The sequence below is a fragment of the Hipposideros armiger genome, unplaced genomic scaffold, assembly GCF_001890085.2.
Source record: "Hipposideros armiger isolate ML-2016 unplaced genomic scaffold, ASM189008v1 scaffold_103, whole genome shotgun sequence".
Lineage (NCBI taxonomy): Eukaryota > Metazoa > Chordata > Mammalia > Chiroptera > Hipposideridae > Hipposideros > Hipposideros armiger.
This window is the reverse complement of record NW_017731453.1, coordinates 1,335,268-1,352,268: the sequence shown is the minus strand read 5'-3', so window position 1 is coordinate 1,352,268 and position 17,001 is coordinate 1,335,268. Positions and strand designations below refer to the sequence as shown.

The 17,001-nt window shown below is 37.7% G+C and overlaps 1 pseudogene; it reads left to right on the top strand.

Annotated features, from left to right (window-relative positions):
• LOC109384831 (60S ribosomal protein L35a pseudogene) overlaps positions 1 to 4,337 on the top strand; it is a 62,125-nt pseudogene extending 57,788 nt beyond the window's left edge.
• Positions 4,338 to 17,001: the final 12,664 nt, after the last annotated feature.

Below are 17,001 nucleotides of genomic sequence, written 5' to 3'. Positions count from 1 at the left end.
GACATCTAGGTCCCTACCTTTTGATAGACTGCAAAAACCTTGATCAGATCTTCTCAGATGGGCTCTGAGTCATTTCATCCCATGAGCTTTCTGGGTGGCCTGTAACTCCTGCACCCATTATCTCTAGTCAGGAGTTGTCTTTTCTGTTCATGGTTCTCTGTACCCATGTTTCGTTAGCTTCACGTGCTATGGAGTAAAAGAGGTTTGGAAGCAGCGCTGTAGGTCCGCAACAGTAAAGAGGTTTCATCTCACGAAGTCAGTCATATGCAGTGCGAATAGGTTCCGGCACAACTGTCAGTGCCAGTGGGAGGGAGCACTAAGCTTAATTACTCACACTTCCCCTGGGTCTGGAGGGTGAGCACCTCCAGCAAACTTGATCTTTGTTCATCTTGTCACATATATTAGGATTCTGAGGGTACACAAATAAACTGTCTTTGCTGAGGAGAGGTTATATATACAAGATGTTATATATACAAGGAGGTGGGGCTGTGGAGAGGAGTGAGAAACTGTTAATCAAATTTAGTGTGAGAAGGCACTTAACTACAAATCTTCCCCATGGGTTTGCACTGTTTTTATAATGTACGTTATGAAGGAACTCTTGGGGAAAAGCATTGGCCCTACAGAGTCCTGTTAAAAGTAAATGGTTATGATTATGCCTGTTTTCAGCTCCACTTAGGTAAATGTATCCTGGCCTAAGATATTCAGGGCCTTTTGTTTTCCTCTGGCTGTCCAAAGCATGCCGGGTCAGCACCTCATTCTGCCATATTTAATATTCACAAAGAATCTGCTGAATTACATCATTCCAACTAGAATAAAGGCAAAATTAGGCAACATAAGATTCAAAGTTTGAATAGAATTATTCCTTAATACATTCTAAAGTCTAATGATCTCTGTTTTGAAAAGAATTTTATTAATTTGTGAGGGAGACGGAGCTCTCCTATCTTACCATCGTCAGATGTCGTATAATTAAATGCTCATTTCTGTTACTAGCCATGTCTCAAAACTCATACTAGATAATAATAATTCTCAAGGACATTCCTCTCTACTACATTTTACTTAGGCATTTTGTACAAATAAGAGGTAGAAGAGGAAACACTACTTAAAAGGCTAAAAACCACATAAGCTTCAGTATCAAATTAAAGACAAGAAATATTTTTATCATGCTATAGCTTCAAGTGTCATCTAATTGCTGTATTTATTTCAGTGTAAAGGAATAAATGAAAAATAAAAATATTTCAAATGATAAAAAGCAATTATCTCCACTTCAACATTTAAAACCATATTTTACAAAGGTGCAGTATTAAGTATAATGTTTTAATAAGAGCAATTTTCATAATTACACCTCAACTTAATATCCCCATTTTAATTAGAATCTTCTACTCTGCTGCAAGACTTCTACAAAGTCAACTGGATATGTTACCAACTCCTTTATCAATGTAACCAACCTTTAGAACAACTTACAACCTTCAAAAAGTCCCAGAACCCTTGACTTAAGTTTTAAGTCACCTTTTCTTCTCTTGAAATAAATGCTACTGCCTCAAGGAGAACCATAATATAATTAAATTAATGAGTGTGCATATCTGCATTCAATTCTAAGATCATCAAATGCTTCACAATTTCCACTTACTGACATGAAAGTACCATTTCTCTTAGTTAATGATGATGGCCTTCTGAGAAATAATTGTAGATTAAAGCAGAATACTGTAAAAAAAATGCAGAACCACCACTAAAGACATGAATTTTGGAAAGATCTTATTATTCAAAAGGATTCTCTTCACATTCTCTTAATATGCCTACGTAGTTTCTGGTTTTGACCTTCACAATTCATTCCTACCTTGACTACCCTTCCTCCTCAAGAGGAGCACCCAGTGAGTTAGAGGTCTGGCTTTAGTTAGTTTCATCTTTAATTGTTAATTCCCTTGGAGGCTTCCTGAAAATATTACTGTAACCACCAGTGACACAGCAGATTTTAATGCCCACACATTTAAATTCTATAGAGAAAACGGCAACTTCTCTCCAAGGAGAATTAGAGTTCCATGAAGCTTCTTAGAGCTTCAGCCAGGCTCTATTCACATTCTTAAAACACTTTCAATTTCTAGAATTCTCATTTGTAAAGTTATATTTTAAGACAGAAGCAAATAGTTCTTTCCCTTCCCACTGATGCCTGGGACCAATAACATGTACAGAAAACTGCTACAAATTACTCAATGGTTTAAGTATAGCATATGGCGATTAAAGGACACAGTTACACTGCCAGCCCCAATAGAGCAGCCGAGTCTCCAGGCAGTGGTCAAAAGGTAGAATTTGCTTTTGTAGTTCACTACCTCCAAGTTACCTAGCACCTATCAGATTGTCCTGGAATTATCTAAAGCTCCCTCCTGCCTGCCACAATGTTTCATTCAAATCTCCTGATTAAGCCCATAATTCTAAAGCATGTTCTGCCCCCTTCATCTCAGTGTCAATTTGTTTGGAGCTAGGTTTTGGAAAGAAAGCACTAAGATCAGATTTGTAAATCTCATTACAAAATGAATGGCTGACATCTTTCTATTAGCTATCACCCATTCATCCAACAAATGTTATATTCAGTGCCTCCTAAGTACCAGTGTTGAGTTTGGCAAGGGAGATACAACAGTGAACAAAAATACACATGGCTGCCAACACTATGGCTTAAAATCTAGTAGAGAGAGACAAATATTAATAAAATCATTACAAAGAGAAGGACCTGATGTCATGAGTAGATTTGACCTAGCCTTGGATCTCAGGAAAAGTGAGCTTCTGAGAATATGATGATCGAGTTGCCATCTAAAGAATAAATATGAAGAGGGAGGGGAAGAGTGTTCCAGAAAAACAACAGTGAGAGAAAATCAGCATAGCTAGAGTAGAAATCATGGAGGAGCATAACTGAAAATGAAGCTAGAGTAAGGTAAGTGGAAACCACAGGATTTAGGTACTTGTAAGTCAAAAGGGGTTTTTATTTTTTTCTTTTAGCCAAAGAATGATGTGAAGTTATTTCATTGTCCAAGGTTAGGAATGATGATGGGACATGATTAGGTTTGCAATTTGAAAAGATCAGTCCTGCTGCTGTATGGAAAGCAATTAGAGTAGTTAGGAGGCTGTTGCAGCACTAGACATGAGAAATGATGATGGAATGGACTAGAACGTTAAGTGTGAGTAGTTTTGGACACATCCACATGGATATTTTGAATAGAGTAATAAACATGGCCTCGGCATTCAGTGGAGACATCTGGGCTAGAAATATGATCCATCTCACTGGGGCAGTAACATTTTTTTAAAGGTTGTTTGTTAATTTAACCTAGCAATAAAAGAAATATATTTGTACAAAAGTTTCCTACCCAGTGACCTTTAAATCCCACCACTGCCTATCTCGCCATATGTTCACCCCCATCTCAGTAGCATGAGTAAATTTTTTAAACTACTTCTCTGATTATAACAAGTCATCAAACAGAAGAACAATGACATTGTGAACTTAAAGATTCTCTCTTTTCTACAGCTCTCCCAGGAATCATGAATTGAAGTCTAAGAAAGCAAATTCTAGGATGAAAATTAAAACACAAATTATGAATTCTTTCAAAGTAATGAGTCGCTATTAAGTAGGCTAAGATAAGGACAAAAGACTTCAGAAAAATTTCCAAAGAATTCTGGAAATCATTTCTTTATCATGATTCCCTGTTGTCTCAACAAATGATTTGTGGATTTCAAAGATACACATAATGTAAAACAGAAGGATCAAAATAAAGGTAGAACAAAATCAATTAAACGGAAGCAGTGACCTTGATATTATTAGTCATATGAGGTGATTAAATACCATAATCGGGCTCTGATTTGAGCCCTCTGCATTTCTTTTCAGTTAAAAGGTGAAAAAGGAGAAATGTTGGGTTATATCAGTCATATGCTGAATAAAAATTGGGACATATTGCTTTTTCCCTGCCATCTTGGAGCCTATGGAGGCCTGTTAGGAACAGGACTTGTAAAACAACAAATGTGTCTAGAAGACTGTGGTCCAAGACCACTTTTGCTGGCTATAAGCAAGGTCTCTGGAATCACAGGCACCCAGCTCATTTTAAAATTGAAGGTGCCTATATTTGAGATGAAATTGAATTCTATCTATGCAAGAGATGTGCTTACGTGTACAAGGCCAAGAACAACACAGTAACTCCTGGTGGCAAACAGAACAAAACCGGAGTAATCTGGGGAAAGTCGTGCTCAGGTAAACAGTGGCATGTTTCCCGCCAAATTGCGAAGCAACCTTTCCTACTAAGGCCATAGGACACAGAATCCACGTAATGTTATACTCCTCAAGGGTTTTAACTTACTGAAAAGTAAATAAAGTGGATTTCTTCTCATGTAAAAAAAAAGGGGGGGGACATATCATCTTATAAGGGGATAAATTACAAAGTTGACACTTTCCTAGAATATCTGGAATATAAGGTTCTCTTTGTTGTATAATTCTCATTGCTTGATAAAAGACAATATGCATATGAGCTGTGATCAAACAATATAGTGAATGTTTAAATAAACAAACTTATTACAGCAAAAGACACATTGTCATTAATGTCCCTCAAAATACTCCCCCTTGCATGGAATACACTTATCCCATCTTTCTGGCCACTTTCTGAAGCAGTTCTGGAAGCTCTCTTTCGTGAGTGTCTTTAATTGCGCTGTCATGGCTGCCTCGATGTCCTGAATCACTTTGACTTTGGGGAAGAGCCAGAAGTTGCACAGTGTCAGATCCAGTGAATAAGGTGGATGAGGACACACCAGTAAGGTTTTTATCTGACAGAAATTGCCATATACCAGAAGCGATGTGTGACACAGAGAATTGTCATGACAGAGGATGATTTATGGCACACTTTAACACACATCTTCTCTCAACCATAGCTCACACCTGACTGACTGCACCAGCCAAGTTGAAACTTGTCATACTCTTACTAAAGTTCGACATGCCACTTCCCATATTGAAGATCCCTGCCTTTCCATTGGATGGCAACTCAGCAGCAGCATTCACCATATTTTGTGATCACAACAAAAAGGTTCCGTGTCACAAAGTGCTTCTGGTATGGCAATTTATATCAAATAAAAACATTAAGGTGTGTCCTCATCCACCTTATTCACCAGGTCTAGCACCGTGTGACTTCTTGCTCTTCCCCAAAGTGAAAATGACCATGAAAAGAAAATGTTTTGAATTGATTCAGGACATTGAGGCAGCCACGACAGCACAACTAAAGACACTCATGAAAGAGGACTTCCAGAACTGCTTCAGAAAGTGGCAAGAATGATGGGATAAGTGTGTTTGAAGTGACAGGGAGTATTTTCAGGGGTATTAATGGCAATGTGTCTTTTACTGTAATAAATTTTTAAAATTTAAACATTCACCATATTTTTTCATTACACCTCGTATTTTGTTTCGTAGATATGTTGCCTTGTACTAAATTCAATAAGGCATTAATGGTGTCTAGAATTTGATACAAAGTTTGGCATACAAGAAACATAACTGGCTGGCAAAATGATTGTTTTATTCTCCATACTCTGTTCAGTATTGCCAATGGCTGCTGCGAGCACCATTTTCTCCTCTTGTACAGACATTCAGTCATGATTTCATTTCAAAATAAAGCAGTTTTTTTTTCTTTTTAAAGATTTTTTATTGGGGAGTTGGGGGAGGGGAACAGCACTGGGGGATTGGGGAAGGGGATCAGACAAGTTCCTGTCCTTTTGTTCTTCAGTCTCGTTGTGGAGGATGTCACTTCACTGGCCCATGTTGGTATTATCATTGTGCTTTTCCTGGGTGAGGCAGTTGCTCCCTGGCCATTGGATGGCGGCTCACGGCAGCTCACAAAAGCTCACACCAGCTGCCGGCCAGCCCCACTGCAGCCTATGCCATCACCGTTGACTCAGCAGCCCAGCTCCAGGTCGAGCTGTTGTTCACCATCTTAGCTGTAGAGGGCACAGCGTCACTGGCCCATGTGGGATCCAAACCGGTGACCCTGCTGCTCAGAGCTGGCATCCCAAGCCAACTCCTAACCAACGCGCCACTCGGCCGGCCCTCAAAATAAAGCAATTTGAATGGGCTTTGGCTCATAAATACACAAATAGAGTGTCGCACTGGTATAAAGGCCGGACTCTCCCAGGTCTCTTCCCTCTCCACATAGGCTATTCTTCCCTCCAAATCAAACAGTTATTGATCTATTTTTTTAGCTTAGTTTGCAAACAGGTAAGTTTTCTAAGTTATAAGGAAGTGTCTTGAAAGACAGTTTTAACAATAAGCTACTTTGAATGTATTTCTTCTGTTCAGAGGACTAAATATGTTGCGTTTTATAAATATGCAGATTCAATAGTGCAAGGGTATGAATTTTCTTTGTAAATATACCTCTTGTAAATCCTTGAGGGGCTTTCATCTCATATTTTATTTTAACTGCAATATAAAAAAGTACTGTGGGGTTTTTTGTTGTTGTTGCCAAAAGAGATTTGTTTTATGTTAAGGTGCAAATTGTACATCAGTTCAATTACATCCCACAACTTTGATGGCGTTTTCTTGAAACTGGTGGTACTTCTTTTTAAGTACTGAGAAATACTAATAAATACTGTACTGAAAACTTTGTAACATGAACACAAAATCCTAAATTACCAAGCCAGTTGTTATGTCTGGCATGACTTCAAAGGGGTTTTTCTGCAGAGCCTGTCTCCTGAGTAGATTGTTAATTACCACTTTAGGACCCTGTATTCTTGAAACAGCTTAGACTTTAGGGAGCAGAACATTCCAAAGTAAATCATATCTCTTGGGATTGATAGCTGACATGTCAGAGAGAGACAGTGACAAAGTTAGTTTTTGGTTAGGTAACATAATAATGACAGACTTCATTTGTATGGAACTTCAAGATTTTTGCAAAGCATTTTTACATACCATCTTGAATATAAATAAAATTCTGCTTAGTAATATGTAAGATCCCAAGTTTAGACAATAATTCAAAGAGATAAAATCTAGGTGTTGTAAACCTTCTGTTTGTCTGTTTACTATTATTGGCCGTAAGTGTCCAAGAGCTTTTCTTGCTGTTCCCATGAGTCCCTTGACTATGGCTATATTTAGCACACTCTAAGGAACACTCCTGGCCTCCTCCATTTTTCTACCCTGAGTCATTTTAAGGAAGCAAAAGGTCCTCAATCAAGATGCACTAATTAATTCTTTGCTCATGAATGACATGGATTACTTTTGAAGATTGAACTCAGTAGGACATTTATGGAGTCTCTACCTTATGAGTCTTACATAAGGGTTCTGGATATTGCTAATGCATAATCTCTGCTTTCAAGGAGCTTGAAATCTCACAGAGTGGAGGGAAAGGTACACTACTGAAAACAAAGCAAGGTAGAAGGAAATAATTGCTCTACTAGAAATTTAAGAAAAGTGCTGTCAAAGTGCAGAGGAAAGAGCAGATGTTACAGAAAGTTTCAGAAATGGGGCATTCTTTGATCTTGGCCTCAAAAATTATTAGACTATATAGAAGTATGTATAGGCAGGATATGCCTTTTGGTGCAGGGGGTTTGGAAAAGCCTGAAGAGGTGATCAAGGCTAATCAAAATATTCTTTTGAAAATATCAAATATAATATGCATATGGTTCTCGGCTTTTTCTGACTTATTTCACTTATGACTTCACTCATATGTGGGATATAAAACTGAAAGCAACAAAGGAACAAGACAAAGAAAGAAACAAACAAAAACTCATAGACACAGACAATAATTTAGTGGTTACCAGAGGGTAAGGGGTGCGGGGGGTGGTAGAAGAGGGGAAAGGGGCTCAAATATATGATGATGGAAGGAGAACTGACTCTGGGCGGTGAGCACACAATGTGATATATAGATGATGCAATGCAAAATTGTACACCTGAAACATACGTAGCTTTACAAACCATTGTCACCCCAATAAATTTAATTAATATAGTTAATAAAATGAATATAGCAGTCTCTTCAGAAATAATTATGTGTATGTCAGGAAAATATTTCCAAAAGTGGCATTTTGAAAGCTATGTTTCACACTTTCATAATGGTCCAAAAAGATAACCTGTGGACCTTGAAACAAACATCTAATATAAAGCTCTCTTTATTAATCTTGATTCCCTTCACATGAAATTAATAATCAGCTGCTTCTCTTCACAATCTCTATGTACATGACTATAGATTAGTGATGCGAGCATCCCATCATGTGGCATTTCTGGGTGGACCACAGTTGGGAGACAGTAGATTCTTGGAGTTTGCTGGAAACCCCATCTTTGCAAAATGCACAAGTCTTACTATGACATTTCCCCATGCCTTTCTATTACTGGAGAGAAAGTAACCTCAAGTATAGATCTTGTTCTACTCAAACAAATCTGAATTGCATGCTGCCTGAGTAGTAAACAGATGGATTTCACTTAGGGTGGAATCAGCCTAAGCATTAGCCTTCTGTTCCATTACATATCTGGGGCTACATAATCAAGCCTGCTCATACTTTAAAACATGCATTACCATTCATGGAGCAGATCTGCAATTGTGCAGAATGTACAGAAGTTTCTCTACAACTTTTCCATTTAGTGTGCTGGGAGACTCAGAAGGTTCACACATTTATTTAGCAAATACCGTCTCCAACATTAAGCTCCACCTAGGTATTTATTCTCAACAGACTTGTGAAAGTTATCTGAGATGGACTTATTAAGGAGACTAAAACTTCTAAAAAAAAAAAAACCAGAAGCCGCCGCATGGATACAGAGAACATTTTGAGGGTTGCCAGACTGGGGGGGGGCAGGGCGAGGGGGTTGGGGAGAGAGTGAAAAAGGTGAAGGGATTAAGAAGTACAAATTGGTAGTTGCAAAATAGTTATGGGGATGTAAAGTACAGCTTAGGGAATATAGTCAATAACACTGTAATAACTATGTACAGTGCCAGGTGAGTGCTAGATTTATGAGGATGATCACTTCCTAAGTTACATACATGTCTACTCACTATGTTGCACACCTGAAACTAATATAATATTGTATGTCAACTGTAACTGAAAAATAAAATATACTTGAAAGTATCAAGACTAGATATAAAAAGTTACAAATGTAATAAAATGTAATATTTCATTAAAAAAAGCTACAACATGACAACTACTAAGTTTCACCAACAAAGTCATTCAGTTAGGGGAGAAATATTGATTTGGTTGTTTAACACCAGAGAGACAAAGTAATAAGGTAGTTAATTGATTGTTTCACTGTTCACATACACAAACACACAAACACACACAAAAAGAAAACCAGAAAGATTTTGGTCACTGGAGTCCACATTCATTCTTGTTCATTGTGTATCTACACAGCAAAAAGCATGGTGTCTAGAATGTAATAGGCACTTATAAATGTTGATTAAACTTATACTACAAAAAAATGAAAACACAGTGTCTATATGCTGCTGCTAGAATTTTTTTCCAGATTTAATTTTTAGTACATCTGATAGCATTTAATCTTTGGTTGGATCAACACTGTGAACATATTATCACAATTTTCTAAGTGATTTAAAACGTACTCACCTCACATACAGCTGAGAAATCCATTTTAAAATGTGAATATTAGATGTACTCTGATATTAAAATATAAACTATGTTGACAAATGAAAATTAAAATATTAAATATGATATCAAATTTATTTTAGGCATTGTAGACATTATGCATTTCTCAGGAACTGATAAAGGATGTGTTGGTTTCATATTGTTGCATAATAAGTTACTAGAAACTTAGAAACTTAAAACAATTTCTGTTGATTATCTCTAATTTCTGTTGGTGAGAAGTCTGAGCTGGGATTGGCTGGGGTTAAGAGGGTTCTTTGATTAGGGTTTCATGAGGCTGAAATCCAGGTTCCAGCCAGACTGGGCTCTTATTTGAAAGCTCTAGAGGAGAAAGGGCTTCCAAACTCTTTCAAGCTGTTGGCAAAAATCAGTTTCTTTAGTTGTAGGTCTGATGGCCCCCGTTGTTTGCCTATTATTAGCCAGGAGCTGGTCCTAGAGTCTGTCACAGTTCCTTTGCATGTGATCCCCTCCATCTTTAAGCCAGGAACAGTGAGTGACTTGAATCCTTCTTATGCTTCTTATCTCTCACTTCCTCCTCTACAACCAGCTGAGGAAAATTCTGTTATGTTTCTTTTTTTAAACTTTATTGGGGAACAATGTGTTTTTTCCAGGACCCATCAGCTTCAAGTCAAATTGCTGTCCTTCAATCTTAATTGTGGAGGGTGCAGCTCAGCTCCAAACCCAGTCACCATTTTTTCAATCTAGTTGAGGAGAGGCACAGCCCACCACCCCATGAGGGAATTGAACCAGCAACCTTTTTGTTAAGAGCACGTGCTCTAACCAACTGAGCCACCCAGCTGCCCTGAAAATTGTTTTCTAAGGGCTCTTGTGAGTAGGTTCTGGCCCACCCAGATAATCTTGCTATGTGGAACAGGAAGATCTTGCTATCAGTGCCAAATGAAGATGCCCATCGTGGAGGACAGCACTGGCATTACAGTGCCCACCACGAGGCGGAGCCCACACACCTCAGCCCACTGTATCTTGTAGGTTCAGAGTCGCCGACACAGGGCACTGGTTAAAACAAGGCTTTCCTCACATGTCAGAGAAGAGAGGCAGCAAGGTTAGCACCGGAAGTGCGCCCTGGTCACCTAGGGCCAGACAGTCCCTCCCGACAGCTGACGCAGGATGATGCTCTACACGCTCCCCCTGCATGTTGCAGGCAGGGGCCAGGTTGTCTTCCAATGGGGGCCAGATACACAGGTGGTGCCGACCAGGGGCCTTACGAAGCACGTGCTTAAGCAATACGAGGAGGAAGTTCACGGTGTACCCCGAACAGAGAGAAGCTTTCTCCTAATAAGGAAGAGGAATCTGGGGCCAGGTGACAGCTCAGCACCCGACTTCCCTATAGGGGAATGTTCTAGGCCCAAGGCAGTGCTCTCCAGGGTAATACGGGACAGGGGCAGCAGGTTGGGGCATGGCTGCTTCCACAGCACCCTACCTTAAGGTCAACTGATTTGGACCCTTAATTATATCTGAAAAATCCCTTTATAGCAGTGTCCAGATTAATATTTGATTGAATGACTGGATGAAAGTGAATGACAGGGACAAGAACCCAGGAGTTTTGGGGGGATGCATTGAAGAATTTTGCCAACCACAAATGAGCTCCACAAAATGAGGGCGTAATCTAAGAAAAGAGGAAAGTAGGCAATTAAAAAAAAAAAAAGGAGCTCAGCACAGGACAGAAGGGAAGGCATCATGAAAGCTATGATGCCATCTTAGAGAGCAACAGGTCCAGCCTGAATCAGGACTATAAGGGATAGTGGAAAGAAACCCTTGTGGAAAAAAAAATTTAAAACTGATAAACTAATTCATAGGTTTGCCGCCTGGAAAAATAATACTTGAAAGGCCTTTTCGCCTTTTCCAGATCTGGCATACTTAATAATATTAAAATTAAATTGATTTAAGCCAATAAAATCATGGAAATTTAATGCTAGGACATAACCAACAGTTGTACCAAAAGAAAGCTGTAATTATAGCACCTTACGTGGCTCAATTCTGGACAAAATTTACATAGCCCTAACAAACGTGACAACTGAATATTAATTTAACCAAAACTGAAATTATGAATCATATGAATAAAATTGGAAGATGAAGCAAAGTAAGAGAACTAAACCCTCATCTACAACAGAAAAAGTCAATAACTAATATAGACAAGTGAAAATACAAACATAGCAATTAAAAGTATTTGTCAGAAATGTGGAAGAAATACATAAATCCAGAGACAAAAAAAGAAAATGTAGTTGCTTTGAAAGGATGGTTTCTGGACTTCTCTTTTCCATTAGAGGAATATTAGTACTTTTTGACTTTTTATATTATGCTCATAATTTACAATGATAAATGTTAAACTAATTACAAACATCTATTTTATACATATGCACTTTGGTCAATGAGGATTCATGAAACTGTATTCCAAACTTCAGGAAATAGTCTCAAATTCTACCTTCAAAAGTGCCACTACTAAATGTTAGTAAATTACTCAAAGGCGTTATGCCCCGCTGAACACTGTGTAACATCATTTGCATTTGTTAAGATAATACATTAACAACTGGCTAATATCTACCTTTACTAATTTGCCTGAAAGCAGCATTAACTAATAAATGCGTATATGACTTCATACCAGACCCGCTGAAGCCTAGCTAACACTTAATATTTTGCTAACCTCAGCATCATGATAATCTTCTGTCAGGCTCAAAAACACAATTTCGCTAATATGTCCTAATGATGTTACCACTGAAAGTCAATTAACAGGTCTTTACTTTGGGAGAAGAGCCATCAACAGGGCACCATCCACTAATATGCTAATGGAGCAGACGGTTGCCAGGCAACTATTAGTCCCAGCACAAATTTTCTGTAACTTCCCTTGCTCAGCAAGGAGGGAGTATTTTAGTGTTTTGCTTTAATACTTCAATGGTCTCCCTTCTAAGCCAACTGTAAAAAGTCATGGTTGACCTCAGGAGATACCTTAAAAGAAGTCAGTAAGTCCAACTGATAGAAAGCGTGCAAAAAGAGTTATTGGTGTTTTAATATTAATATGGTTAAGGTGACTGGAGGCTGAGAAAGAGCTTTATGCAATTGTTAGTGTTGAGACTGCTACTTGGGCAGGATATTGGGACCCCATTTACTGCAATATCCTGATAATATACACACTGGAAGTCAATTATGAAGCCATTATAGGGATGGAGCAGTTGTTGAGAGAGTGTCTCACATTACCAGAAGCAATGGCACCTTACTGTATTTTATATTATTTTTAATCTTAGTATTTTTTCTTTTCCTGACTTATTCTGAATTTAGGGCAGTATTATTGTCTTGCACAGAATGTGTAATTGTAAACTCAATTCGAGAGTAAATATTATTATAAAGGAAGACATTAAAATTCAAATTACTTCTCCTTACTGCCCATCAATTCAGATACTGTATGTATATGTACAACATAGCCACTGATTCATTATCAGAAAGTAATAATTTTGCATCTAAATGCAACTTTCAAACATCTCCTGCATTCTGCAGGATGATTTTAATATATCTAGAAGTCAATAGGAATTTGTTTTATAACCAGCAGAATAAATTTTTAATTTCCTATTGGAGGCCCATTGGAAAGGAAGATTCACTTAACATAAATTCATTTTTACAAAAAACTTGGCTAGAACACATCCCTTCCACTTAGGAAAAGAATATCTAACACCAAAAGAGAAATCACCCATATTCTGTGTCTATTTTGATCTTTAGCTTTCCTCTCTAATACTTGGCTTAGCCAGTATGTTCTATAAAAAATACATGAGCTATTGATTTTACATTTCGTTGGAGATTGTTCTGGCTCCTTAAAATTTTAAGTGGACCAATTCCTATTGTCAGCAAACATGACGATCCAGCAGGCAGCTGTATCATCTTTCGTAATTCTTTTTGAAATGTTCCAAGGAATCACAGTTGGCCCTTAAGCATACTGTGTTAAAAGGACAGGTAACCACGTCTTGGAGGAATCCCAGATGGCCGGCACCCCCAGGTTTATCGTGAAGGCCTACCTGCCTGTCGATGAGTCCTTGGCTTCACCACCAACCTGAGGTCCAACACGGGTCGCCAGGCCTTCCTGCAGTGCGTGTGTGACCACTGGCAGATCCTGCCTGGAGACTCTTCAACACCACCAGTGGTCCCAGACAGGTAGTAGCCGAGACGCACATGCGCAAAGGCCTGCAGGAAGGCATCCCGGCCCCTGGACCAAGTGAAGACTGGCCTCCTTGCAGACGCGCACGGGCCCACGATTGACCACAAGCCTTCCCATTCTCAAGATACCTTAGACTGTCCAGACGTAATGCCACTCGCCGGGAAGGTTTGGGGCCACTCTGTGCCATCACTCAACATGAAAATTTGATGCCATTTCTTGTGCTATTTTTTTCAAGATTTCAGAGGCAACAGAAATAATACCCTGACTGCAGGGACTTACTTGGCTGGTGGGGGAGACGGGATGGGATACCCAACACTCTTTTTTCCCCATTTCAGAGAGAAATGTAAATGCCCCAATTGTTTGTTTGTTGTTGTTTTTTTTTACCTAATAAACGCATGAAGAGGTTTGTTTGGGTAAATGGCCAGTAGTGGAATTCCCCCCAGAAAGCGGGGAGGAACAAACAGGTAGACATTTCTCTTTGGACAAAAGTTAGAAGGCAGGAAATCTTGTGCAGTGTCACCAGGAGGACCTCCAGCTGTTTTGCTGCCACTGGAATAAATAAATTTGCTTGTGGTGGTGAAAAGAAAAGCATAGGTAAAACAGAGTAATAACGTTGTGGGCAGTCTTTGAATGCCAAGAACATATACATAATTTAACAAGCAAATGGAAAAAGGGCACATAGATGGATTCTGGAGTGACATCCAGTGTTAGAAAGTATTTTCAAACACTGAGTCACAGAAATGATCCCACTTTTGACCCAAGAGAATTTTTATTTAAAGCAATTCAATGCATACACATTCTCGTTAGGTTTGTACAGAGATATGAAATCATTTGAATTTTCAACATCTTCCACTCAAATACAATTTTTTTTTCGCTCTGACTCTATTTTCAAATTATACATGCTGTCCCAGAAAGGCAAAGAAATGCTTTTGCCCAATAATCATAAACTGATTTCGTGTTACAGAGTACTGTGATCATATGCCCTGTATTTAAAGGGCATATCAATCCCTTCTTCGCTAATCCCCATGGCCTCTATGTAAGAATGATGGACAATAAAGAATTTTAATCTCTCTGTAATTAGAGAAACTGAGGCACAGAAAATTAACACATCTTGCTTCAGCCTTATAAACTGTTCCTGAAACAGAGCTGTGGTTCAATTAAAATCATCCCGACTCTTGTTTATTATGAAGGATTAAGATGTGTCCACTCTTTGATGGGGGTGGGAGGACTTCGTTTTTAGTAGACAGGTTCTCTATTTTCTACCCTGGGAAATGTGCCAACTGACGGCAAAAATCATCATTCTTATATGTCAGGTTTTTGTCCCATAATAAAAATTTTACAATAAATTCTGGCTGAAAAATGCATGGGTGAAGTTTGCTTTAATGACTTCCATGAATAATAATTCATTTCTCTCTCTTCTCCACATTAAAAGTCAAATCAGGGCCTCATAACACATTGCAGATTGTCTTTAGAATGTCGAGTGACACTAATGCTCAGCTTCATATTGAGTCTATCATTTGGTTTTCTGTCTAAAGCTCTCCATAGGAGCTTTGTTCACTTACTTGACAAGCTGTGTCAGAAATTTTACACGCCATGCCACCAACGGACCTTTGTAACTTTTTATATTATTAATGTTCTCGATTGGCGTGACCCCTAAATGACACTGTCCAATAAAGCAGATCAATGTATTTTTTTTGGGGGGGGCGATGTAAATCCTAACACACTTAGAATGTAAGCAAAGTACATATATATAAATAATAATTGCCAAAAGATACGATTTCTAGTACTTTGATTGAACTTTTTCCCCCTCACAAATATTGATCTGTTAGTAGCCATAGTTCACTAAAATATACATGAAAGGCATGAGAGTTACTGAGAATTTGGATTGCAGTTCAGGTCTTTAAATTTGTGTGGATTTAAATTCATTTGTGAAGACAACCCCATCTTATGCTTTTTAAAATACTTTTTCAGAAAAAATGAGTCTTCCATGTCCCACTTGATTTTTCATTTCTTTTAACATTTCTCTATCACACCTAACGTTTTTTATTTGCTTTTTTTTGCAATATTTTATTTTCTAAAACAGATCATTTCACTACTAAAATGTTGCCTTATTCCTTTTATACTCCAAGAAAAAAACCAAATATATATATAGTAATACCTTGGTTTGCGAACATAATTTGTTCCGAAAACAAACTACTCGTATTGCAAGACATCGCCGTTTACCACGTTAAAATGTATTAGAAATGTTTGCTCGTTTTGCAGAACACTCGCAAACCAAGATACTCACAATCCAAGGTATATATATATATATATATATATATATATATATATATATATATATATATATATATATATATATATATATATATATATATATATATATATATATATGTTCCTTTTGAAATGCAATAAAATTATCACATGAAAGAAATGACTTAATTGTTAATAGTAGCATCATCAAATCCTTGAATCCCGGATATGGAGGACTTTGCCTGTGTATATTGATTCTGCAGGTGTGATTTGGTCCTGGAAATCTATCTTTATAAATAAATTCAAGTGTGGTGTGTTTTTTTTTGCAGCTGGTTTTCTAGACCAACTCTATAAGAAAACTTACAACTCCTGAATTTTTATAACAGCAATAAACTGTAGTCAAAATTATACCACATCTGCAAGTTACACTAGTTAAAATTCCATATTCTCCTATGCCATTTCAATCATTGATTTCAAGATTCCAAACGTTGCTTCATTTTTAAATGCCATGGCTTGACCAGATGGCATCCAGAAGTACTTATTCCTCTGAAAATAAAATTTGGTGACTCTGATTCTTCCTCAAAATGCTTTCCTTCAATCTCCAAAGGTCAATATCTCAAATAATGTAATAAACATTTGCTAAATTGTTCAATGCTGAGTTTTATTTGTTTAGATTTAAACAATTTGGTGCACAGCTATTATAAATACATTCTTTTTATACACAGTATGCATAGTAAATAGGCATTGTCACTCAATGCGTCATGATGTAAGAATAAAGGTCATACTGCATTCAATTTTTCTTTTAATTAATCTTATATAATAAACACAATCTATTTTCAATTCTTGAGGCAGCAGAGCAAGTTTATTTGATCCATATAAATGTCGTAGTTTTACAAGATGAATTCTTAATAAGGACTTCCAAACAGGTTAAATTAATGGTAATAAAAGAAAGACTGCTTTCTAATGAGAGGCATCGATTTGGTGGCTGATTATAACAACTGTAC